We start from the raw sequence: 26,611 nt of genomic DNA, 5'->3' as shown, positions 1-26,611 counted from the left end.
TGTTGAATTCAGACGCATGGACATCATTTCGAACACCTACTTCAACGTTTAGAGACGCCACGTGTACCTAGACACTGATCAGCCGTAACAGAAAATGTGTTGTATCTCGACAATGGTTGATTTGTGGATCCATGTTCAATGGGGCGTTTTAGCTACTTTTGGCCTGTACCTTCCATGTGTGGTTTATTGAATTATTGGCCATCACTTCTGAGTCACACTGTATTTTCCATTCGTGAATTCGCAGGAAGAATGACTGTCAGTAAACATCCGCTGAACACTAATTTCCAAAAAAAAAAAAAAAAAAAAAAAAAAAAAAAAAAAAAAAAAAAAAAAAGGTTCAAATGGCTCTGAGCACTATGGGACTCAACTGCTGTGGTCATCAGTCCCCTAGAACTTAGAACTACTTAAACCTAACTAACCTAAGGACATCACACACATCCATGCCCGAGGCAGGTTTCGAACCTGCGACCGTAGTAGTCACACGGTTCCGGACTGCGCGCCTAGAACCGCGAGACCACCGCGGCCGGCACTAATTTTCATGGTTTTGGCGGGACGTGTACTGGAGGAAGTAATATTTTGCCTGACTCTTCCCGGAAAGTACGCACTCAGAAATTCAACAGTAAACCACTCCGTGTCACAGAACGTCTCTATTGCAGTGCCTGCCACTGGAGTTTTTTTAGGACGTCCTCAACTCTCCCGCGTCGGCTAAGCGATCCCTTGACGAAGCACACCGCTCTTCATTCGATCTTCTCTACCTCTTCTAGTCATCGAACCTGGTAAGGGTTCCAAAAAAAGAGCAAAATTGAATAATCAATCGATTAAGTGTTTTATAAGCCACTTCTATCGTGGATAAATAACATTACCTTAAGATTTTTCCAATGAACTTCAGATTGGGATTTGATTTTTCTACAATTTGTTTTACGTGGCCACTACACGTTAGGTCGCTCCGGATGGTTCCTCCCTGATGTTTTACGGTAGTTATTGCTTCAGTGATTTTTCGCTAATAGTACAATCAATAATAGTGGTTTTCCTTGCCTACGTATGCGCAAAATCTTACATTTCTTTACGATCGCTGTCAACTGCCAGTCCATGGACCATTGACCGATCCTCTGTTGAACAGTTTATTATAACTAACGCCGTCAAATCCCTTTTTTCATCAAAACGGTAGCTTGTCTTTTGCCATCATTCTACCGGATGTAACTCAATATTAACTGCGTTAGTAATTGCACTTGAATTGTCGTCCAAGACTATTTTATATAATGGTTCCACACCCCTCATTTCACCTTTGATAGGTTCGGGCCCTTAAAATATAGCCGGTTCTGACGTCTTGAAGTAATAAACCGTGCACTACAGTTGTCGAATGTGTATATGCAGCATGTCCAACTAAGGGCTCTGATTTTAGAAGTAAATAGTATGAAAACAAAGATCGATAGAAGGATGCAACAGACTGTATGTCTATTGTTAAAGCTGCAATAATTTTATAGAGAATTACGAAACAGTAATTATTAAACTGCCAACAGATTGCGCTGGACGCTGTACAGCTCGTATCAGCCATCATAAACAAACTCGTCCTGTGCTATCAGTCTTTGGAGTCACATCACCGTCTTTTCGAAGTGTCCACCGCTCGCAGTAGAGAGGTGGCGCAAACGAACAGTAAAATTTGTCATCACATCTTGTAGTGTCTCAACGAAATGAATTCCATTGCAACATAGGTCGATGATCCTAAATCATCCAGCATTGTGGGATGACTCCGAAAACAGTGTCTTTCGATGTGACGCACAAAACGCAGTCACTAGCAATCAGGAAGGGTGAAGGTAAAGGTCAAACCATGGCTGCGCCACTATATTTGGGATAATTCAACGCAGTGAATTTATTCACGAAGTATTGATGAAGAAAGGGAAACAACTGTTCGCTGCGATGTGGACTGGCACCACCATGCATGAACCACTCGGTTCCTGGTCGATTGCCCAACGTTTGCTGTGTGGCGACAAACTGTTCTAAAATTGCAACTTACCGTTCATTGGTTAGCGTTTCTCGCATGAAAAAAAGGTCTTACAGTGCCTCTACTGTATGCTACAGCCTAAACAGTGTCTTTTGGAGAATTGGGTGATTTTTTTTCGAATAAATGGGGTGTTAGGAACCCCAAAATCACCAGTTTTGTTTATTTGCAAGTCCATTCAGGTTGTAACATTTACCCTCTACAAGTTTTTTTACATTAACAATGAGAAGAAGTTCCTGCCGTGATGCATTACTGCGACGTGCAGACTAACTGCCCAAGTTGTTTATGGGAGGTTGCGTGTGGAGGGCTACGTTGAATGAACTGTCAAGGTTAGTTCTTACAAACTGCACTCAATTGTTCCCTAGATGACCAAGTGGAGGCTTGCTAACCTAATACCTCGTAAATCTGTATTGATGTACCCACTGAATTTCTTCTACTGTGGCTGCGGTTTCTAACATGCGATATGTAACAGTGAAGTACGGAGTGGCTTTTGGGAATGCTACCATGACGCTACAATAATGTCTGAGTACATCCGGTGTAGCCTCTCCACAAAATAAATATTATATAATAAATATTATGGATAATGATTCTGAGACAAGTGTAACCTCCCCACGTAAAATAGTTCACCGCAACCTCTCAACAGAAAATGTTAACATAAATAATATTCACGTTAAGTGTAACCTCCCCACAAAAAAATAATGAAATGAATAATAATAAGAATAGGATTCTAATTTTTTTTTTTGTAACCTCAGAACAAAATTGGTTCCCTTTTATAACCTCCCTACAGAAATTCATTCATATTTAACCTCCACACAAAATTTGTTTCCCATTTAATGTCAGGTTGAAACAGAAAAATTCCTAAACCTCGTAATAAAAAAATACATTCAGTTACCTGGTAGAATTTGGACGACAGCAGCGCTGCGTCATGGCCCTGTAAGATCATTCTGAATAAAAAAGGAAAAATTCTTACCTCAATAAAAACGGCGAATATATCTGCTCTTATATAAAATTTTCCGGGACAGCTCTGTGCAATGCTGGCCGATAGATTTGTCATTTATGAAAGGAAGCAACTGATTTTTCTTTTGCAACAATAGGAATGATCATGGATTGAAGAAATTAGTAAATTCTTTAAATTGAAATGAATGTTTGTTAGAAATTACTTTATATCACGAAGATTATTATTAGGACATTTTTAAAAGATTTACATGGGACTTCACATACCATTACTAGATATGCGCGAGGCTGCTTTTTACCTTATACAATAATACTCAGGCTCCGGCATCGCTGCACCGCGACCGGCCCAGCCAACATGATACACCAGACAGAACTGACAAGCGCAGACAGGCGACTGGTCCCTAGCAACAACTTACTGCTACTGCTCCACAGTTCGTACTGCAGTCAACACTGCTCATTGGTCTCAGATTCTCTTATAGCTTACATATCGCAGGCAGCACATACCTCTTACATAACCCTCCACTGGGGGGGGGGGGGGGGGGGCAAAAATTTGGCAGCGATGGTGAGTCAATTGGACTTGCCATGAGCAACAAATTTTTCTAAAATCTACTAAATGAACTAAGTTGACAGTCACAGAGTATATACATATATATAAGTGCATAACATGAAATGAAATATAGTGCACATGCACTGAGTACAGAACATATCAAGCAATGACAAAATGTATACGCAATGAGTACAAAACATATTAACAAATGACATAAAGTGCATAAACACTGTAGTACAAAACATATCAAGCAATGACAAAATGTATACGCAATGAGTACAAAACATATTAACAAATGACATAAAGTGCATACACACTGTAGTACAGAACATATCAAGCAATGGCAAAATGTATACGCAATGAGTACAAAACATATAAACAAATGACATAAAGTGCATACGCACTGTAGTATTTTTATTTTTTTACCATTTTACTAGAACTAGGATAGGAAAGGGAAGGATTGCATCATGGTTGTAGCACATTAGGTTGCACGTAGCTGCACTGAAAGTCCATATCTTTCTACAGAAGCACAACACCAAGTGAGACAATCTGAAGTTCTCTTCCCTGAAGCCAAGACACTGAAATGTCGTATTAATATTCCATGTTATCATTTTGGTAGTACATTAGGTACACCAAACAGTGGAACCATAATAACATCTCCATTATTCAAGGTGTTGGACACCATGATGTGTCAACACCACACTCATTCACCAACGTAGAATTAGTGCAGAAACCAAATATAGTGCTCCATGATCATAAGGATAGACAGGACAAACGTATATTGCAGTAATTTCTGGTAATTAGGTCAGAAAGTGAAGGTCGTTAAGTCTCATGCTAGTCATCATTGAGAATTACACTAGTCTATCAACCGATTTGACTAATTGTTGGCACTCATCGCTTAGTTACTGAACATTTCTGTACTATGTATGAAGTATTACAGAATAATGTTCATAAATCATCTGATTACAGTGAACATTGGCACTCATTGGCCAGTTACAAACCATTTTATACATTATTTAAAAGTGATAATTCAAAGCAAGAGTTAATTAATGGCATACCATTTACATAATTCATCTAGTTATAGTAATCATTGGCACTCATTGGCCAGTTACAAACCATCGGAAGTCATCATTCAAAACAGGAGCTATCGAGTGTAGCATCAAGCTACTGGTATTCATATATAATAGCATGTAGGTGACATAATACAAATTTAAAATATAAGAAACAGTTGCATTCATTGGCCAGTTACTAAACGTATAGCAAGTATTGAATATTACAATACATTTTTCGTCATTCAAGTGACACACGACATATTTAAAATAATTATTGGCACTCTTTGGTCAGTGACAAACCATCAGAAGTCATCATTCATTGGCATAGCATTTATAGAGTATAACAAAAATATTATTTACAGGAATTATTGCCATAGCATGTATGCATTATTACAAAATATCATTCACTATTACTCAGAACTCATCATTCAAGTGACATAGGACATATTGAAAATGTAACATACTGTAACTATTACTCAAGGTCCGTGGTTAGAAAACATCATTCAGTATTACTCAGAACTCTCTTAAACTGGTAGCATTATTTGGGACTGGTAGTACATTTTTTTTTTTTTTGTGCTATCAATGCATTGCGTTGGGATTGATAATTAATTGCTGGGGCATGAAAATATTTGCTTTTGACTTATTGCTACAAATGAGGATGGGTAACGTCATTCGTCACGAGTCAGCTGTAGCAAGGTTATGAAACAAGTAGAGTATATGTGATCACATTCATGAATGACACACACAAATGGGTAAAAAAAAATGCAAGTACTAGAACAAGTTTAATGACTAACTGCTTATAGCACATTAATTTCATGAATAGCTTCTCCTAGAAAAAATACAAAATGGATTATTAAGCTGAAAGAAGAAACGTATATTATGTTGAAAAGTAGTGAACTTCGAATTAACAAGTAATGAAATGTGTACTCAATATGTATGTACTCTATCTGTCCTTTTCAAAACATTAAGTCATTATACCATTCGATATAAGACATACTGTCAAAACGAACTGCAACAAATACTTAAATAACTACATAGCATCTCTTAACTAACAGTAAATATATAAACTTCATCATTATTCTCATCTGCAAAGAAAAACATCATTATTCATATTACCATAACTTCATTACTATCATCACCTGCAAAGAAGAACTTCATTATTCATATTAGCATATTCATTCATTATCATCTGCAAAAAGACACTTCATTATTCATATTACCATTTACTTCATATAACTATTCATAGTATAGAGTTTCTTATTTCTAGCATATTTCATCACTAAAACTAGGAATGTGTCGTTCTGTCTGACAGCCTGCATCAATCGCCTCGTATTCTGAAAGAAAAAATTAGTTAAGTCTGCTATCATACGATGTGTATAGTATATTCTTGTTAATGCTTGTTAATTCTGATCCATTTACTCTTCATGACGAGGTATTGCATCTTCTTTCGTTCATTCCGAAGGTGAAATTCCCATTTCATAGTAATCCACTGTGGTTTGTTTAATTTATTTCTTTTACACGTTATTGCTTTCTGAAAATGATGAACAATGATTAAGGTCTTGCATTTAAATCATATACCCATTAAATAAAAACTGGTTTCTAGTGATATAATTAAGCATACAGCATAGCATGACAGAAAACGTATTATGTAAAAAACAAAGACAGTTTTCAAGTGCAAAAAAATGTACACAGAGTATCATAATGTAGTAGCAAAAAAAAAATGTAAAATAGTCACGATGTTGAGATATGATAAGACGAAATGTCAAAGTCAACTGGTGTTTGTTACATCTTAAACATTTCATAGTGCATACAAACAAACAGGAAAACAATCATACATACATGAAAAATGGAAAATGTGCACGGTCTGATGTGTAACGACAAGAAAAGCGACCTGCTAACCTTACCTTGCCGGGCACTTGCCAAGAAAAAATATGATAATCATCAGTAAGTAGTCACATAAATATAATTGCATAATTGGTCATAAAATATGTAAGTTTATCTGGAAAAATGTGCACGGTCTGATGTGTAACGACAAGAAAAGCGACCTGCTAACCTTACCTTGCCGGGCACTTGCCAAGAAAAAATACGATAATCATCAGTAAGTAGACATATAAATATAATTGCATAAGTGGTCATATAAAAATCAGGAAATGGCATTACAGTGTGATAAATCATAAAGTATGTTCATTCAATAAAGGGTTTAATATTGGAGACATGGTGATTGCCTTTACTTTTTCTGGTTCTCAGAGTTTCGACGTGTACTACATTGGGGTGAGGAATGCTGCGAATTCGATATGGACCTGCATATAGAAGCTCAAATTTACTACATCTATTCTTTCCTCTGTTGGATAGATGGTGTGTACGTACTAATATCTTCTGTCCAATGTGAAAGTCACCGCGTGTACAAACCTGTTTTTGCTGTCTTCTCCGGCGCTCTGCGGCACGTTTGATGTTGTTCAGCGCAATGTCAATTATTTCATGGTGTCGTAGTCGACGAGATGTAGGAAAGGATACTAATTCTTTAATTTTGTTAGGTGGTTCAACATTTTTCATTATAACAGTCAGAGATAGCATAGTAGATTCGTTTGGTATGGAGTTAATTACATCCTGGAATGACAGTATGTGTGTATCCCAATCAATATGTTTTTTATGGCAGTATATTCTACACAGTTTACCAATTTCTTTCAATAGTCGTTCACAAGGGTTCGAAGAAGCATGGTACCTGGATATATAGATCGGAGAAATGTTTCTAGCTCGTAACATACGTGTCCATATAGCAGATCGAAACTGTGATCCATTGTCGGAAATTACTTTCAATACATGCCCTACATGGAATAAAAAATGTTTTACAAATGCATTCGAAACAGATTTAGCAGTAGCTTTGCGTAACGGAGTGAACGTAACAAATTTCGAAGTGAGTTCAACAGCGACAAAGATGTAGCAAAAACCTCTATTAGTTCTGGGAATCGGACCAAAAATGTCTACAGCGGCCATGTGCCTCAATTTAACAGGTACAATGGGATGTAATGGAGGAATATGTGAAGTCGTATCTGATTTAGCTTTCTGGCAGATTTTACATGAAGCTAAAACTCGTCGAATACGTTTCTCCATGTTGGCAAAGTAACAGTTGTCTCAGTATAAGAAAACATTTTCTGGCTCCGTAATGTGCGTAACTTAAATGAGTATACCAAATTAATTTGTTAACAAGTTCGTCAGGAATGCATAGTAACCAGTTGTTGCTGTCAGGGTGAGAGCGGCGAAACAGAATATTATTGCGTACAGTGTAATGGTTTCTAATGGTAACATTATTCCTATCTTGCCAAAGGTGTTTAACTTCTTTCTATACGTTGTCTTTACTCTGCTCTTGTGCTATGTCTCGTAATGACGACGAAATGAAATTTTCAAATGCAACTTGTTGAATATACATGACGCTGAAATTTGCTTTGCAGAAGCTGGTTGTAATGTCTTACTGATTGTTGCTGAGAGAACGGGATAGTGCGTCTGCTACAATATTTCGTGTACCGGGAATGTGAACAATCGTAAAATTAAATTCCTGTAAAGAAAGTTTCCATCTGCTTAACTTGTCGTGTGTAAATTTTGCGGAAAGTAAAAACTGTATAGCTCTATGATCTGTGTAAACGGTCGTATGTCTTCCATAAAGAAAATGCCGAAATCTCGTGAATGCCCATACAACACATAATGTTTCAAGTTCTGTAACAGAATAATTGCGTTCAGCAGGTGACAGAATGCGACTCGCAAAGGCGATGTTTTTAATTACTGTAGTACCGTCTTCTTCAATTTCCTGAAAAATGTGTACGCCTAAAGCGGTGTTAGATCTATCGGTGGCAATGGAAAAATTTCTAGTAAGATCTGGATGTGATAAAAGTGGTGCATTCAACAAAGCTTCTTTCAGATTCACAAATTCAGAATGTGCTTGACTATCCCAGGACCAAATAGTGTTTTTACCCGTCAACTGACGTAATCTAGGGGTGTCTAAAGCAGAGTAATGAATAAATTTACGAAAAAAGTTAATTAAACCCAAAAAGCTGCGTAGTTGTTTCTTCGTCGTAGGAACAGTAATGTCACGTAAAGCTTGAAGTTTTTCCGGCTCAGGCGCAATGCCTTCTGCTGAAATTACATGCCCAAGAAATTGTATAGAAGTTTTCCCAAAGTGCGATTTACTGAGATTAACTGTGAGTCCTTGTGCACGAAAAGTTCGTAACAGTTGTTCAAGAATCAGATTGTGTTCAGACCAGTTAGCTTCTGCAATAAGAATGTCGTCTACATACGTTGTGATTCTGTCTTTAAGTTCTGTCGGAAGTATAGTATTCAAACCGCAAATAAATGCTGCTGAAGAAATTGTTAAACCGAACGGTAATTTGGAAAACTGGTAACAGTCACCAAAACAGAGAAAAGCTGTGTACTTTCTACAGTTCGGATGGAGCTGAATTTGCCAAAATCCCGATTTCAAATCTAATGTGGAATAAACAGCAGTACCATGAAATTTCTCTAGAAGTTTTTCTAGTGTCTGTGGGCGATCTGTTTCATTAATAATAATGTCATTAATGTGACGCGAATCAAGTACGAGGCGAAGTGAACCATCCTTTTTCTTAACAATATGGAGTGGGTTTATGTACGGACTAACTGCTGGTTCAATAATTCCTTGGTCAAGCATAGCTTGCAATTCTTTCTTAACTTGTTCTCTGTGAATATACGGAAAGGGATAATGTTTGGCTTTAAATGTGTCGTGCTGTTTAACTTGAAATTCATACATATAACCGGACATAGTACCAGGGACGTTGTCAAAAACTGGAGCTTGCTGTAAAAGAATTTTGCGTAGTTGCGTGCGTTCGTCGTCTGTATTTGCACTGCTCTGTTTAACTTTATCTGAAATCATCTGTATAACGTCATAGTCGGCTTCGTCTGAAGTATTATAGTTGTGTACGTACGTATCTGTGAACAATGTGGAATGACAGTCTATGTTACGTGATGCGGAAATAACCTCTGTACAATTAATTGTTTGTTCTTCTGCAGATAAAGAGTGCTGAAATTCTAAAGCCAGTTGTACATTTTCATCCTTTAATATTAAATAGGAATTTTGAAAGTCAATAATTGCGTCGTGTTGTACCAGAAAATTCGTACCTAAAATAACGTCTGTTGTCAATAAGGGAACAATCCAAAAATTTGAGTGAAATGTATGACCTGCAATACAAAATGATAAATGTGTCTGTAATTTAACATCTACTCCTTTACCAGATACTGCTCCTTTTACTTTAGTTTTGCCTAATGGTAACGTAGGATAGGTACTCTCTTTGTTACATTCGTTGAAAGTTTCCTCATTTATAACTGACATAGGTGATCCAGAATCGATTACTGCCGAAAATTTGGATGATCCAATCTTTACTTCAATGACAGGGTGTGAAATGTTTTTTTGAATAACTGGTTTTTCATGCAATAGTGTGTCTCGGATGTCGTCAAAAGTAATAACATTTTCGTTAACAAATTTCTCTGTGTCAAAAGTATTGCTTGCGTTGCTGGAAGATGCAACCTGTACTGTATCTAGTCAAATTCTATCTGACGTGCTATTACTTGTGGGAGGATGCTGTGGCATTTCGACTATTTGTACTGTTCTGTTATTTCTTCCTGACGTATTACGTTCGGGATGATATCTACCGTCTGGTTCATTCATGATAACACACTACTGGCCATTAAAATTGCTACACCACGAAGATGACGTACTACAGACGCGAACTTTAACAGACAGGAAGAAGATGCTGTGATACGCAAATGATTAGCTTCTCAGAGCATTCACACTAGGTTGGCGCCGGTGGTGACACCTACAATGTGCTGACATGAGGAAAGTTTCCAGCCGATTTCTCATACACAAACACCAGTTGACCGGCGTTGCCTGGTGAAACGTTGTTGTGATACCTCGTGTAAGGAGGAGAAATGCGTACTATCACGTTTCCGACTTTGATAAAGGTCGGATTGTAGCCTATCGCGATTGCGGTTTATCGTATCGCGACATGCGGCTCGCGTTGGTCGAGATCCAATGACTGTTAGCAGAATATGGAATCGGTGGGTTCAGGATGGTAATACGGAACGCCGTGCTGGATCCCAACGGCGTCGTATCACTAGCAGTCGAGATGACAGGCATCTTATCCGCATGGCTGTAATGGATCGTGCAGCCACGTCTCGATCCCTGAGTCAACAGATGGGGACGTTTGCAAGACAACAACCATATGCACGAACAGTTCAAATGGCTCTGAGCACTATGGGACTCAACTGCTGAGGTCATTAGTCCCCTAGAACTTAGAACTAGTTAAACCTAACTAACCTAAGGACATCACACACATCCATGCCCGAGGCAGGATTCGAACCTGCGACCGTAGCGGTCTCGCGGTTCCAGACTGCAGCGCCAGAACCGCGCGGTCACTTCGGCCGGCTACGAACAGTTCGACAACGTTTGGAGCAACATGGGCAATCAGCTTGGAGACCATGGCTGCGGTTACCCTTGACGCTGCATCACTAACAGGAGCGCCCGCGATGGTGTACCCAACGACGAACCTGGGTGCACGAATGGCAAAACGTCATTTTTTCGGATGATTCCAGGTTCTGTTTACAGCATAATGATGGTTGCATCCGTGTTTGGCGACATCACGGTGAACGCACTTTGGAAGCGTGTATTCGTCATCGCCATACTGGCGTATCACCCGGCATGATGGTATGGGGTGCCATTGGTTACACGTCTCGGTTACCTCTTGTTCGCATTGACGGCACTCTGAACAGTGGACGTTACATTTCAGATGTGTTACGACCAGTGGATCTACCCTTCATTCGATCCATACGAAACCCTACATTTCAGCAGGATAATGCACGACCACATGTTGCAGGTCCTGTACGGGCCTTTCTGGATACAGAAAATGTTCGACTGCTGCCCTGGCGAGCACATTCTACAGATCTCTCACCAACTGAAAACGTCTGGTCAATGGTGGCCGAGCAACTGGCTGTTCACAATACGCCAGTTACTACTCTTGATGAACTGTGGTATCGTGTTGAAGGTGCATGGGCAGCTGTACCTGTACATGCCATCCAAGCTCTGCTGGACTCAATGCCCAGGCGTATCAATGCCATTATTACGGCCAGAGGTGGTTTCTCAGGATCTATGCACCCAAATTGCGTGAAAACGTAATCACCTGTAAGTTCTAGTATAATATATTTGTCCAATGAATACCCGTTTATCATCTGCATTTCTTCTTGGTGTAGCAATTTTAATGGCCAGCAGTGTATGTTGTTGCGGATGATTTTGCTGCTGATAAGACCGACTGTTATTAAACGTACGCTGAAAATTGTGCTCATTATTTTTACGTCTGTCATGATAGTCATTGATATATGGCGTGTTGCGATAGGAATTGAAATGATGTGTTTTCTGTAGGTACTGGTTTCCTTGCGGTGCGTTACTATTTGGTGTGACCGACGCTATACGTGTAGGCGGCGAAACATTAAAGCTTGGTTGACCTTGCAGACTGCATTGTTGGTTAGGTATGCTAACCGGTTGGTTTTGTTGCTGTTGCGGAGAAAAGCCTCTATTGTTGAAAAAATGTATTTGCTGCTGCTAATAATTTTGTACATACTGATGATTACAATCTTGTCTGTTATTAAAATTACGCTGGTAGTTCTTGCCATCTCGAGAGTGTCTAATGAAAACTGTCACTTTCAGGTAAAACTCGTCATATCAGGTTTTATTTATACATCCTTAATCCTAGATAGATCGATAGTTGAAGAGCTGTAGCCGGCCGAAGTGGCCGTGCGGTTAAAGGCGCTGCAGTCTGGAACCGCAAGACCGCTACGGTCGCAGGTTCGAATCCTGCCTCGGGCATGGATGTTTGTGATGTCCTTAGGTTAGTTAGGTTTAACTAGTTCTAAGTTCTAGGGGACTAATGACCTCAGCAGTTGAGTCCCATAGTGCTCAGAGCCATTTGAACCATTTTGAAGAGCTGTTTTGATAGATATAAAGGATAGTAGAAGAGAAGGCAGCAGTGCAGAAAACTAAAGATGAAATAGCACTACTACGGCTCAGGGCCCTGTGCACGCTACGGCACATATTCATCGAAGTGTAATGTATCCCCTGACGTCAATTACGCGCTGCAAATAAATTTTAGTTTCTGCGTTACAGGCAATGCCGGTGAAAATTCAAAAACAAATTGTTGTATCCAGTCCAATTCTAGTTTCTGCATTACAGGCCAAGCTGGTGAAAATACAAAAGCAAATTGTCGTATCCTGTCCAAAGCGTGAATCTGTGTTCTGTCATTATTAAGTACCATAAATTTTTTCACAGATAAACATTGCTTATAATCAACGTTATCGTCTCTAAATGTGTGAACAGGTTCAGGTTTGTGTAACAATCTGTTTGTCTGTGACTGTTCGGATTCTAAGTCACATAGTCTCTGTAAATTACCTAAGTTACACTGGCTGTGCGAGTGTGACAAATGTTCGGAATGTGGCGTATGCTGTGTCGTGTTAGAGGCTGAAACACTTTTCATCTCTGTTACCACTTGCTGTAAAGTTGACAATTTTCTACGTAATGTATTATTGGACGAACCTATCTCACTGATTGTCTACTGTAAATTTTGGAATTCAGGTGTTTGATTAAACGAAATCGGTGAAGTATCGTCTGATTTGGTGTCATTATTACTTTCGATAACGTCAATACGACTGGCCAATTCATCATATTTTTCAGTCAGTGCTTTTACCTGATCATCGTTTTTATTATCACAAGCATTAATTTTTTTGTATTTTACGTGTAGTTTCGTTCAATTTTTTAACGTCTGCTTTGATGGCATCGGGATCCTGTATTAGTTCCAACTTTTCAAGTCTGTTGGTCATTTTCTGAAAGTCTAATGTGTGTGTGTGTCTGTTTATGATTTAAGATCGGAAATTTCATGACGCGATTCGGTGTTCAACTGTTTGATAGTATTGATTTCGTCTGATACTGCAGCAATATTGTTGTCTACGTATGTTTTTCTTTCGTAAACAATTTACGCTTATCTTCCTGTCTCTGTGCTGTAATTGTTTCCATGACTTGTTGCTTTACTTTCTTCTGTTCCTGTATAAATTTACGGTAGCGCGTTTCACTGTTTTGTAGGTGGTGATTAAAACGTTCGTCAATTTGGCTGTTCTGTTGGTCAAATTTCGCGTCTACTTTTGCATCCAGTGTGCGTGAAAGTTCTGCTGCCATTAATTTAAACTCGTCGCGTAACTGTGTTGCGTTTTCAGAGCATTGTTTAGCGACTGCACTAATTTCATCTTTAAGTAATTTCGTTGTAGCTGCTTGCGTATTATTTAATTCTTGAGCCACAGATCTAATTTCCTCACTACTATTCCTAGCACAAACCTTAATCTCCTCACGTAATTGTTCTTTAGTATCGTGGCATTGCACGGCAACGGCTGCAATCTGTTCATTAATCTGTTTAAAGTTCTTATTAATTTGTTCGATCGACCTGTCTTGTTTTTCATTCGACTGTTTGGAATTATTGTCTAGTTTTTCATTAAGTTGTTTGTAATTGTTGTCTTGTTTTTCATTTAATTGTTTGACATTTTCATTATTTTCATTAAGTTGTTGTATGAGATTTTCGTTAAGTTGTAGCATTAATGCTATGACTCGATCCATGCCAAAATTAGCTACTGTATTCTCTGTGCTGTATGATGGTGTATCTGCTTTTGTCGCGTTTTGTGTAACCATTTGGTCATTTTCTGATTCTTGAAAAGGTTCGCCACTGGAAAAATGGTTCAAATGGCTCTGAGCACTATGGGACTCAACTGCTGTGGTCATAAGTCCCCTAAAACTTAGAACTACTTAAACCTAACTAACCTAAGGACATCACACACATCCATGCCCGAGGCAGGATTCCAACCTGCGACCGTAGCGGTCGCGCGGTTCCAGACTGTAGCGCCTTTAACTGCGCGGCCACTCCGGCCGGCTCGCCACTTGAATGTGCACTGTTAGTCACTACCTCGGAATCAAATAAATCTGACGTACTTTGAGTATATTGTTCACCTTCGTTAGAAAAGAATTATCTGTTCGCTACGTAAAGTTTGCAAATTAGGCGTGTCAAACTGGACAGCGTTCATTGTAATGGAACGTGCCGCGTCATCAATTGTCGTTAAATTAACAGAGGACACAATTGAATTTGTTTGCTCATCATTAGAATGAAAATCATTACTAGTGGTCGCTACACACTGATTGTCAGTAAATGGTGGATTATCGCTATTACACTGAGTGTTGCAAGTATTATCGGTCAAGCTATTCGAGTCGGCTATTTCACTCATTGCACATCGCGATGTACTGTTAACAGTTTTTCGCGGCATTTTTCACAAATCATAATTAAGCACAAAAATGAAACAAAGACAAAACAAAAATCGAACAACCACAATTACAACAAAGAGCAATAAATTGCCGATGATCTGTGAAAGAAAGATTGACAAATTAGTAAATGCGTTGCGCCAGATGCAAACTACATTTAAGTAAATAAGAGCAGATATATGACTACTGCTCAGAGATTCACAAAGAAATACGATCCTGTCCGGTTGTCGCCAAGTGTAACCTCCCCACAAAATAAATATTATATAATAAATATTATGGATAATGATTCTGAGACAAGTGTAACCTCCCCACGTAAAATAGTTCACCACAACCTCTCAACAGAAAATGTTAACATAATATTCACGTTAAGTGTCACCTCCCCACAAAAAAATAATAAAATGAATAATAATAAGAATAGGATTCTAATTTTTTTTTGTGTAACCTCAGAACAAAATTGGTTCCCTTTTATAACCTCCCTACAGAAATTCATTCATATTTAACCTCCACACAAAATTTGTTTCCCATTTAATGTCAGCTTGAAACAGAAAAATTCCTAAACCTCGTAATAAAAAAGTACATTCAGTTACCTGGTAGAATTTGGACGACAGCAGCGCTGCGTCATGGCCCTGTAAGATCATTCTGAATAAAAAAGGAAAAATTCTTACCTCAATAAAAACGGCGAATATATCTGCTCTTATATAATTTTTTTCCGGGACAGCTCTGTGCAATGCTGGCAGATAGATTTGTCATTTATGAAAGGAAGCAACTGATTTTTCTTTTGCAACAATAGGAATGATCATGGATTGAAGAAATTAGTAAATTCTTTAAATTGAAATGAATGTTTGTTAGAAATTACTTTATATCACGAAGATTATTATTAGGACATTTTTAAAAGATTTACATGGGACTTCACGTAACATTACTAGATATGCGCGATACTACTTTTTACCTTATACAATAATACTCAGGCTCCGGCATCGCTGCACCGCGACCGGCCCAGCCAACATGATACACCAGACAGGACTGACAAACGCAGACAGGCGACTGCTCGCTAGCAACAACTTACTGCTACTGCTACACAGTTCGTAATGCAGTCGACACTGCTCTTTGGTCTCAGATTCTCTTATAACTTACATATCGCAGGCAGCACATACCTCTTACACCGGTGCCACTTCATTTATTAATCCAAACAAAAATGAATAAGAAACTTCTTTATCACATTTAAGAACAGTATAAACTCATTAGTCGCAGTAACGATAGCGGAATCTCATTGTGACACTTTGAGAACCGCAATATTCGCAAAATATTATAGAGTACTTGTGTCCTTGTTTGTTCAGTTAAAACTACCGTTTTACTAGTCAGAATTAACCTTTAGATCACCTTCTTAAGTAAAGTGAAACACTCGTGATTAATACGTGTTCACTAAACGTTAGCATAGCTAGCGGTTTTGAAGAGTTTCTGTTTTCTGGCTGATAGCGCAGAGCCCACTGTCGTGGTATGTCGGAAATGTGCGCCAACTTTTATAACATTAAATTAATTCCTTTGTCAATTTCTTCGGGTCAACTTTTAATAACTTATATTGTTAGTATATAGAGATCGGTATGGGTAAAGTCTTCAGAATTATCAGATTCTTTGATTAGCCAGTTGAACATTAAATTTTAATATTGGACATTTTATACATAATCGTGCCGAAAGTGATATGGGATTTCCTACAATTTGTCGCCACTCAAGGTCAACGTAGCCTATTCGCGTCGCTTTCCCACACTCGTGGTCGATGTGGCGTGATAGTCTGTCACTTGTCGAATGGGCAACTTGTCTTTTCCACCGACTTGACTCACTGCAACGATATGATGAAGCAAAGTCCACAATGTAGCATAAACGCCACAAGGTGGACGTGTGTCTCGTCCGTTATCAATCGTTGTGAGCATCCTGTTGCCTAAGCACCCTTTGTCGCACAGCGGGTGGGGTTATGACCTGGTAAAGTTAGATTTTGAGTGGAAAGAGGTGTAGTCTGTTTCACACTACTGTGTGTGTGCTGGAAATGGCTCTAAGCACTATGGGGCTTAACATCTGAGGTCATCAGTCCCCTAGACTTAGAACTACTTAAACCTAACTGACATAAGGACAGCACACACATATATGCCCGAGGCAGGATTCGAACCTGCGGGCGTAGCAGTAGCGCGGTTCCAGTCTGAAGCGCCTAAAACCGCTCGGTCACAGCGGACGGCTTGTGCTGGAAAACATGAAACCAGTCTTTGATGCAATTCTTCGGACAGACCTCCTCGAATGTTGCTGAGCATGTCCAGAAACTGTGGCGACATTTTCAGAGGTAACTAATGGAGTCTTGGGGCCTATACTTCCCACTGGATCATCATCAGCCACTTTCCGTTTCCGTTCGAACTTCACTGCGAGCTTGCGAATGTTTTTTTAATCTGGTCCTTTCGGAACATTTAATTTATGTTTGAAAACTGCCTTTTGTTGCTTTGTTACTGTGTTCTAACCTGTGATTTTCTAGAACCAGAGACGCAAGTGTTCAATAGAATACATTATTTCAACCTCTTCCTTCTTACCGCCATTTCTCCAGTTGCGATTGATGGAGTTCAGGGATATTTCTCAAGGTATGTTCTTGGACGTTTCGATCACTAAAACATGCTGTTGAACCCAACTGATATTCTCCTTGTATGACCCTCCTCGTCATTCTCTCCCCCCTCCTCCTCCCTCATTCCACATGCCGGCCGATACATCGACATTTAAAAAAAATTAATTTGTGGTCCCTAACTGACCATTTACGTGTCAGCGGTGGAACTGATCGCTCTGAGCTTCGCAATAGTGTATATAGGCACTACGTATTTCGGTTACAGCGCCCTCTGTTAGCAGGTTTTGTAACTAGTACGTTGAACATTCTATGCAAAATTCTTACATCTTTGACAATAAACGTACCATTTGTTGCGTTCTTTTATCGCTCTTTCTTTTCATGTTATCAGTTGGACAGCATGTACTTGCTCATGGCCGTCACATTCATAACAGTTTATCAGAGTTCTTTAGTGAAATGTGGGAACGAGTGCAGAGGAGTGCCTTGTAAGTGGTGGCACGACCGAGAGCAGCGATATGCTGGTGGGCCGCAGCGCGCGTTTAACATGCAGCGGCATAGCGGTCGTTAAGCGCCAAGGACCACCCGGAGTCTTAATGAGCGAACCATCCTCACATTCCCTGCAGCGATCAAACAAACGCAGAAAACCTCGATTTACGTGCACATAACGCTCACCCAGGAAAAGAATTACTCTTATTATGTTCAAGAACCTTCAACATCGCAGCGCGTCAGCAATCGTTGGTTAATATATTAAAAAACTAGAAAAAAAATTTTCGCAATCGAGGCGGGTCTCTAGTTTTTTAACTTATTATGTTCTCTACGTACCGCTTACTTGATCAGAAACTGAAAAAAGTAGGGAAACTCTGAGTCGTTGAAACTGCATTCTGAACTAGCCATCTTCAGTTTCTCGTAAAGGAAGCCAAATAGTTCTTACTGCCAGCTCTCCAATTGTGGTTATTGGAGTCCAGGGATATTTCTTAAGGCATTCTCCTGGACGTTTCGGTCACAAAACATGCTGTTGATCCCGACTGATATTGTCTTTGGATGTCCCTCGTTCGTCATCCCCTCCCCCTCCTTCTCTCTCATTCTACACGCTGACCGACACACCCACATAAAAAAAAAATAATTTATGGAACCCAACTGTCCTGCTGTTAGCTGTTTATCACACTATTTATTCACAACTTTTTAGCAGAAATGTGAAGTACATTTTTAACATTATTCGTTAGGAGAGGTTACTATTCCGAGCGTTACGACGGGATTCGTGGGGCCGAAGTTCTGGGGGAGGAGGAACGCAGTATTAAGCAATGCAACTGGCGAAACTTTAATTCCGATGGCGCACACGAAACGTCCATATGTAGAGCGTTCTAATTTTCAAATGGCTCTGAGCACTATGGGACTTAACATCTGAGGTCATCAGTCCCCTAGAACTTAGAACTACTTAAACCTAACTAACCTAAGGACATCACACACATCCATGCCCGAGGCAGGATTCGAACCTGCGGTCGTAGCGGTCGCGCGGTTCCAGACTGAAGCGCTCTGATTTTATCCAAATGCTCTTCGTAAGTAAAAGTGTCATAAACATTACAGCAATTTAATATTCTCCGTGCTCTCGTACAAATATGAATTCCAGATGAAGCGATAATATCGTGTTGAGATTCTCAGTTTTTAATTTTACGCATTGTTTGACTATTCCGTTGGTTCTTAGTAACATATATTATACATCATGAACGAAACACGCAGAACAATGGTATAATATTCTACAATATTTGTTATTTACTTCCAAAACCGGTTTTTGGATTTTACGCCAGCGTCAGGTACAAAGATTTGTATGAGGCGCAGTGAAATTTGATTGGATCAAAGATTTTATGCTAGTACGTCTACAGAGTATCACCATTTCCAGATACGAAAAATGTTACCGTTAGGTTTAGGCATGAAACCAGAGCGATTATTCCAGTGTAAACGCTATGTAAGCTTATTTACCTAAGATAAAATATGTGACGCATTAACTAATACACTATACACAAATTACAACAATCATTCGTAGAACTTTGATGACTTGATCCGTGGCTGAACAAAGTAATCTTGTCTTTAATAGGTCCTAAATTACAAACAGAAGAAGGTCTGTAACACGTAACTTCCATTTGAAGTTCTTGTCGATATAAACGCCAAAAAAATTAGATCATTTCGTTTGATTTTTTTTCGGTTCCCTCATTCATTATTTCTAACGGTGTGGTCAGGCCTTGTGCATACAGATATCTAGTCTTAGCCGACATACCATGTGAACAAGTTAATCGCCTGTTTTGTGTTAGAAAAAGGCCTGTATGAGACGTAAATAGGAAGCTATCGTAGCTTCTATGTAATGTTGTGGCTTATCAGATTAATGGTCATTCCCGAGAGACTGACTCGAACCCGAGCTCATTTATATCTGTGTGATATGGATAACTTCCAAGGATCTTTCGCCTTTTTTGCATTCTCTACAACAGTGTTTTTCTCGTTGAATTAATCCTTTTCGGACTACATACAAGATATAACTAACAGCGAAAACTGACACGGTTGAAAATTTTACGGTAATGAAAATAAATACGCACAAATAAACATAGGTCCTGAAGAGAGCCGTTCACGAGATAACAGTGAATGTGTAGTTACGAGCAGCCGCTGACTTCAGTATGAAATATTGCCCCAGTTACTACAAATGTACTTTAGATACAATTTTTCGATTAAATCTCCATTAACTGTCTCAAATTTTAACCATGCCTACCTTAGCAAGAAATACAATACTCCTTCGGCACGTTGCATGTTACAATTTGATGTACACTCTTTCCCGTTAACGAGGTTTTCCAGGTGTTGTCCAGGCATTTTGATGAAGTACTGGACTCGCTTCTGTAATAGTAAGAAAGGCGAATTGTTGTCTACTTTGGTTTGTTGAGAAATTTTTAGGAAAGTGTCGTTCATCTGTAAAGGAGACCGCATATACGGCACTAGTGAGAGTCATTGTTAAGTACTATTAGTGCGTTTGGGTTCAGCACCAGGTCGGTTTAAAGGAAGAATCGAAGAAGTTGAGAGACGGGCTGTTAGATTTGTTTCCGGTAGATTCGAACAGCACAGAAGTATTAAGGAGATGCTTCTGGAACTCGAATGTGAATCATTGAAGGGAAGGCGATGTTCTTTTTGAAGAGCACTGCTTAGAAACCGGCATTTGAGGCTGCCTGCAGAACGATTCTACGGTCGCCAACGCACATTTCGCTAAGGAGCGTGGGGATAAGATTAGAGAGATTAGGACTCGCACGGAGGCTTACAGACAAACGTTTTCCCCTCGTTCTATCAGCGAGTGCAACAGAAAAGGAAATGACTACCAGTGGTACAGGCTACACTCCATCACGCACCATACGTTGGCTTCCGGAGTGTTTATGTAGATGTAGATGTAGGTGTAGACTAGTTGCGACTTCTTCCAAGCACCCATATCATCTTTGTATATAATGACAGACTATAATTCACTGATCCAGTTCTTCAGTTATATAAATGGATTGCTACACTCTTCGTTTTAATGAAAAATGACTCCAGACCAAAAAATCCAGAGGACTGCGGTCAGTTGATCTTGGAAGACACGGTGCGGACTTGGTTAGGCCTATCAAGGGTGGCCCATATTAATGCGTCAGATCGCGCCTCACATCAGCAGCATGTGCTGGTGCCGCGTAGTGCACGTACCACTTTCCCCAATAATTGGATGTGTGTGACATTTGATCCCAATTAGATAGTGACTTAATGGAAATGTTTACATTTCAGATACATTTGCCCTAACTTGGACAATATTTCATTCTGAAAACGGTGACAGTTCGTAACCTCACATTATTAAGCATTATTAAGCCATCCGGACACAACGGTCGTCGCAACTGCATGGACTACCCTAGCGCGCCTCCCATCAGACCCAAATTCTCAACTTATCCACTTTACTATTGTGGTGCCCCTTTTCTAACATCCTCATTACTCGCAGCATTTCGCCGATTTCCGTAAGAGTTCGAACCTGGTGTATATCCGCACTGAAGAGATTATCGGCCATCTGAAAGAACAGACACCACATATACAACATGAGTCACTAACTATTGTCACTAACAATAACTCCTAAAGTATGATAGGAGCTGAAAAGTTTGTGGGACAAAAGTTGCATGGGACAATGAGGGCCATAATATGACGTCGTTTTTTTGTTGCTAGGTGGGGTCGCCTCAGAGATATGAAGGTCAACTTTGTTTTTTTAAATGGGATACTATAGTTTGGTACTTATTTTCTGATAGCGGCTATCGAGACGAATCCAACGATGTGCAACAGTAAGGTCTTTGAAGGTCTTTGAAGGTCAACGAAGGTCACAAAGGTGGCGTGAACGTCCATTTACAGAAGGTGTTCGGAGTGATGACCATTGGTATCAATGCTGCGCTGCAATCTTCTTATCATGGATTGAGTGGTATTTCTTATCAATTCTGCACTTATCGAAACATATCCTCTGACAATTCTCTCTCGCATATCTTCAGGTGCAGTTGGAACGTCTTTATAAACAATGTCTTTTACGAATCCCCACAAGAAAAAATCCAGAAGCGTCAAGTCTGGTCAATGAGCCAGCCACGACACATCTCCTTTGCGCACATCCCAAAGATTTGAGAATTGTCTCTGCAACTCAATTCTAGCCATTAGCGAAAAATGTGCCGGACACCAATCGAGTTGATATCACATTCTGTTCCTTGTTCGTAAAGGTATTTCTTCCAATAACAGACCTAACGTTTCTTGCAGGAATGTGGTGTACTTCCTACCATTAAGATTTCCTTCGATGAAATAGGGGTCCATAATTTTGTCCTCCAGCATCCCACACCACACATTCACAGACAACGGTTTTTGGTGTGCAGCTTGCCGCAGCCAACATGGATTTTCAGTTGCCCAGTAATGCATGTTATGCAAATTAACATTTCCGTGGCTTGTGTATGTTTGACGCAAACTAACACAAGGATCTCGAAGATCAAAAGTACTAATTTCTGTTTCCTCGTTAGTAACCTTCCTTTTCCGTATATGTTTACGATGCGTTAAATATCCAGTTGTTTTCAATTTATCATACACATATTTAAATGTACGACGTGTAGGGTGAGTACGTTAAGCGTATAGGTCTCTAGCTCTCACTGAATTTCGTTGGCATTCTCCGTAAATGAGAAGCATATTGACTTGTTCTTCGAAGGAATACATCATTCACATTCACTTGATTCGACGATACTAGTCTTACCGTTCCTATTAGTGTTCTATAGCGAAACCGTCGAATGGTGTTTACATGTCAATGGCACGTTAGATGGGTGCGCCGTATTCGGCGGATATTTGCTATTCGCACGATATACGAGGGAGAATTGTCGGAGCATGTGCTTCGATAAGTGCCGAAGTGATAAGAAATACCACTCAATCCATATTAAGAAGATTGCAGCTCTGCATTGATACCGATGGTCATCATTTCGAACACCTTCTCTAAACGGACGTTCATGCCACCTTTGTGACCTTCGTTGACCTTCAAAGATCTTACTGTTACACATCATTGGATTCGTGTAAATAGCCACTATCAGAAAATAAATACCAAACTATAGCATCCAATTTATAAAAAAAGTTGACCTTCATATCTCTGAAGTGACCCCATCTAGCTACAAAAAAGCAACGTCATATTACGGTTCCCGTTGTCCCATGCGACATTTGTCCCAAAAACTTTTCTGCTCTTATCATACTTTCGGAGTTATTCTAGATGGCAATATTTAGTGACTCACCCTGTATGTAACGGAGGCGAGAAGGCCCAAAAATCTCTTCAGTACAGGCATGCTCTTCAAACTCTCTTACGAGTCGCTGGCCTTTCCCCTAGACAGAGGAGGTCTTGGCCCTGTTTGTCAGGTCGCACATCAAGCTGTGGCGCCACCGCCCGGAAAGTCTGACGGGTTTGCTGCTGGAATCCCTGGCTCCGCTCGCCCTTACGCCCCACTGACGACGCATGGCTACCTGCGTCTTTCTACTGCTTCGGAAACTTTTACTTAAACACAGTTATATACGAATCGCACTCTAAGTGACGAAACAGGAGACGGCGCAGAAGACAGATCGCGTCCTAGAACGAAGGCTTCCACCAAACGTCGTGGAGGTGAAGAACCCCCAGGTTAGTTGGAAGATGGTGTGGCGGACGATACACGCGGATCCAGTGGATACAGACGTCCGATCAGTGTGCTACATCACAGTCAACGCAAGCACGTCGCCCGATCGTTGCTCCGCAAGATACGTATGGTGGACTAACCTCTATGTGCGGAATGCAGATTTCCAGACCCGGACGAACACCGTCTTAGATACGGCGTTTGGTGCAACAAATTTTGGCGTACTTTCTGAGAGTGACCCCGCAACATACCGCATCTCGGCTTCTAGTTTTTCCGGATGAACTGTATTTCCCTCGCATCAAAACCAACGCAGTCACGTGGGTCCGCGGGCACGCCATTAGCGATTTATTTCACGATTGACCTAATTATGTATTGGACTTTTGGAGCTGCCTGCAAGAACGTTATTGCAAGATTGTAAAGTACGAAAAGTACAGACAATATATTTCTAATTACTTAGGGAGTGCCCCTACACGACTCTCCAGGCAGCAGGATCGTCAACTACTAACTGAAATGATGAGAATACGATCGATTAATGGCGGAATAACCTACGACATGCTTGAAGAGATACCTGGATGATCAAGCGTTAAGAAGGGTAGCGGCGCACCCTTCTGCATCGTGCTTGAAGCACGTATTCCGTTTTCCCTTACATATTGCTTCGGCATAGGAAAGTCCCGGGATTATTTGTTTTGTTTACTTAGTGCTCGATGCGGTGCTAGTTCCACGTATTGTAGGTGTGTTAAAAATAATAAAAAGAAAAAGATCCCACCACTTCTAATCCCTTGGCGGCGAGGGTGACACCGTGACCAGGACTTAGGTTACACCCATACTGCATTCCCCAGCCTTCTACTTGAAGAAAAGTGGTCAAGGCATTTGTCTAGTAAGCAGTAGACCCAGCTTCGAACCTCGGCACAAATTTTCAACTTTCCCCACTGATTTAAATCAACGCCCACTCGTAGCCAATATTCCTTTGTGTCTTAATTCATAGTTGCTGCCGGATAAGAAATGTTGGCTGACTTTCGTTTTCATCGTCTTGTAACTGCTCCTGTATTTTATGCATTACACGATGCTGTAAAATGTGTTCATAGTCTTTGGCATTTAGCGTTTCCTTAAACACAATGAGGGGACTAGACCCTAACCACGAAAAACACTCCTAAACAGTAATACCACCTTCATCGTTCTTAAGTGTTGGCACTACACATGATAGCACGTAACGTCATACAGGGGTTCGCCAAACTCGGACCCTTCCGTCGGATTGCCCCAGGATACAGCGTAATTCATCAATCCCAGTCTCTCATTTCCAGTAATCCATCGTCCAGTGTCGTCACTGATTGCTCCGCCTCATGAGTCGCTTAACACTGAACACAGAAATGTGTATGAGAAGATGATCGACCATTGTACCTCGTTCTATTTATCCCCTACGCACACTCATTGTGCTACATGGACTGCTGTAACCATGTAATCATCAAAGGACTAAGGGCTAAAGTAAATTGCACACGTACTTGTGGTGATTCCTCGTGGTTTAAATTGAACCCATTGATCCTTGTACGCAGCTGCAACAGCGACCTGTAGAAGGTGGCTTTCATAAAATTTGCATCCAAACACGAAGGTCGCGTATTTTATTTAAAACAGGAATTTTGCTGCAGGACAACACGCATGTTCAAAGGACAAAGAATGTCTAAACATGGTTCGATGGTCATATTGCGATTGAAACAATAATATGTTTACTTAGGTTTATTTCATTTGAAACCATTCTATTACACTCCTGGAAATTGAAATAAGAACACCGTGAATTCATTGTCCCAGGAAGGGGAAACTTTATTGACACATTCCTGGGGTCAGATACACACATGATCACACTGACAGAACCACAGGCACATAGACACAGGCAACAGAGCATGCACAATGTCGGCACTAGTACAGTGTATATCCACCTTTCGCAGCAATGCAGGCTGCTATTCTCCCATGGAGACGATCGTAGAGATGCTGGATGTAGTCCTGTGGAACGGCTTGCCATGCCATTTCCACCTGGCGCCTCAGTTGGACCAGCGTTCGTGCTGGACGTGCAGATCGCGTGAGACGACGCTTCATCCAGTCCCAAACATGCTCAATGGGGGACAGATCCGGAGATCTTGCTGGCCAGGGTAGTTGACTTACACCTTCTAGAGCACGTTGGGTGGCACGGGATACATGCGGACGTGCATTGTCCTGTTGGAACAGCAAGTTCCCTTGCCGGTCTAGGAATGGTAGAACGATGGGTTCGATGACGGTTTGGATGTACCGTGCACTATTCAGTGTCCCCTCGACGATCACCAGTGGTGTACGGCCAGTGTAGGAGATCGCTCCCCACACCATGATGCCGGGTGTTGGCCCTGTGTGCCTCGGTCGTATGCAGTCGTGATTGTGGCGCTCACCTGCACGGCGCCAAACACGCATACGACCATCATTGGCACCAAGGCAGAAGCGACTCTCATCGCTGAAGACGACACGTCTCCATTCGTCCCTCCATTCACGCCTGTCGCGACACCACTGGAGGTGGGCTGCACGATGCTGGGGCGTGAGCGGAAGACGGCCTAACGGTGTGCGGGACCGTAGCCCAGCTTCATGGAGACGGTTGCGAATGGTCCTCGCCGATACCCCAGGAGCAACAGTGTCCCTAATTTGCTGGGAAGTGGCGGTGCGGTCCCCCACGGCACTGCGTAGGATCCTACGGTCTTGGCGTGCATCCGTGCGTCGCTGCGGTCCGGTCCCAGGTCGACGGGCACGTGCACCTTCCGCCGACCACTGGCGACAACATCGATGTACTGTGGAGACCTCACGCCTCACGTGTTGAGCAATTCGGCGGTACGTCCACCCGGCCTCCCGCATGCCCACTACACGCCCTCGCTCAAAGTCCGTCAACTGCACATACGGTGCACGTCCACGCTGTCGCGGCATGCTACCAGTGTTAAAGACTG

This window comes from Schistocerca americana, chromosome X (assembly GCF_021461395.2).
Source record: "Schistocerca americana isolate TAMUIC-IGC-003095 chromosome X, iqSchAmer2.1, whole genome shotgun sequence".
Lineage (NCBI taxonomy): Eukaryota > Metazoa > Arthropoda > Insecta > Orthoptera > Acrididae > Schistocerca > Schistocerca americana.
Note: the sequence above shows the minus strand (reverse complement) of the source record.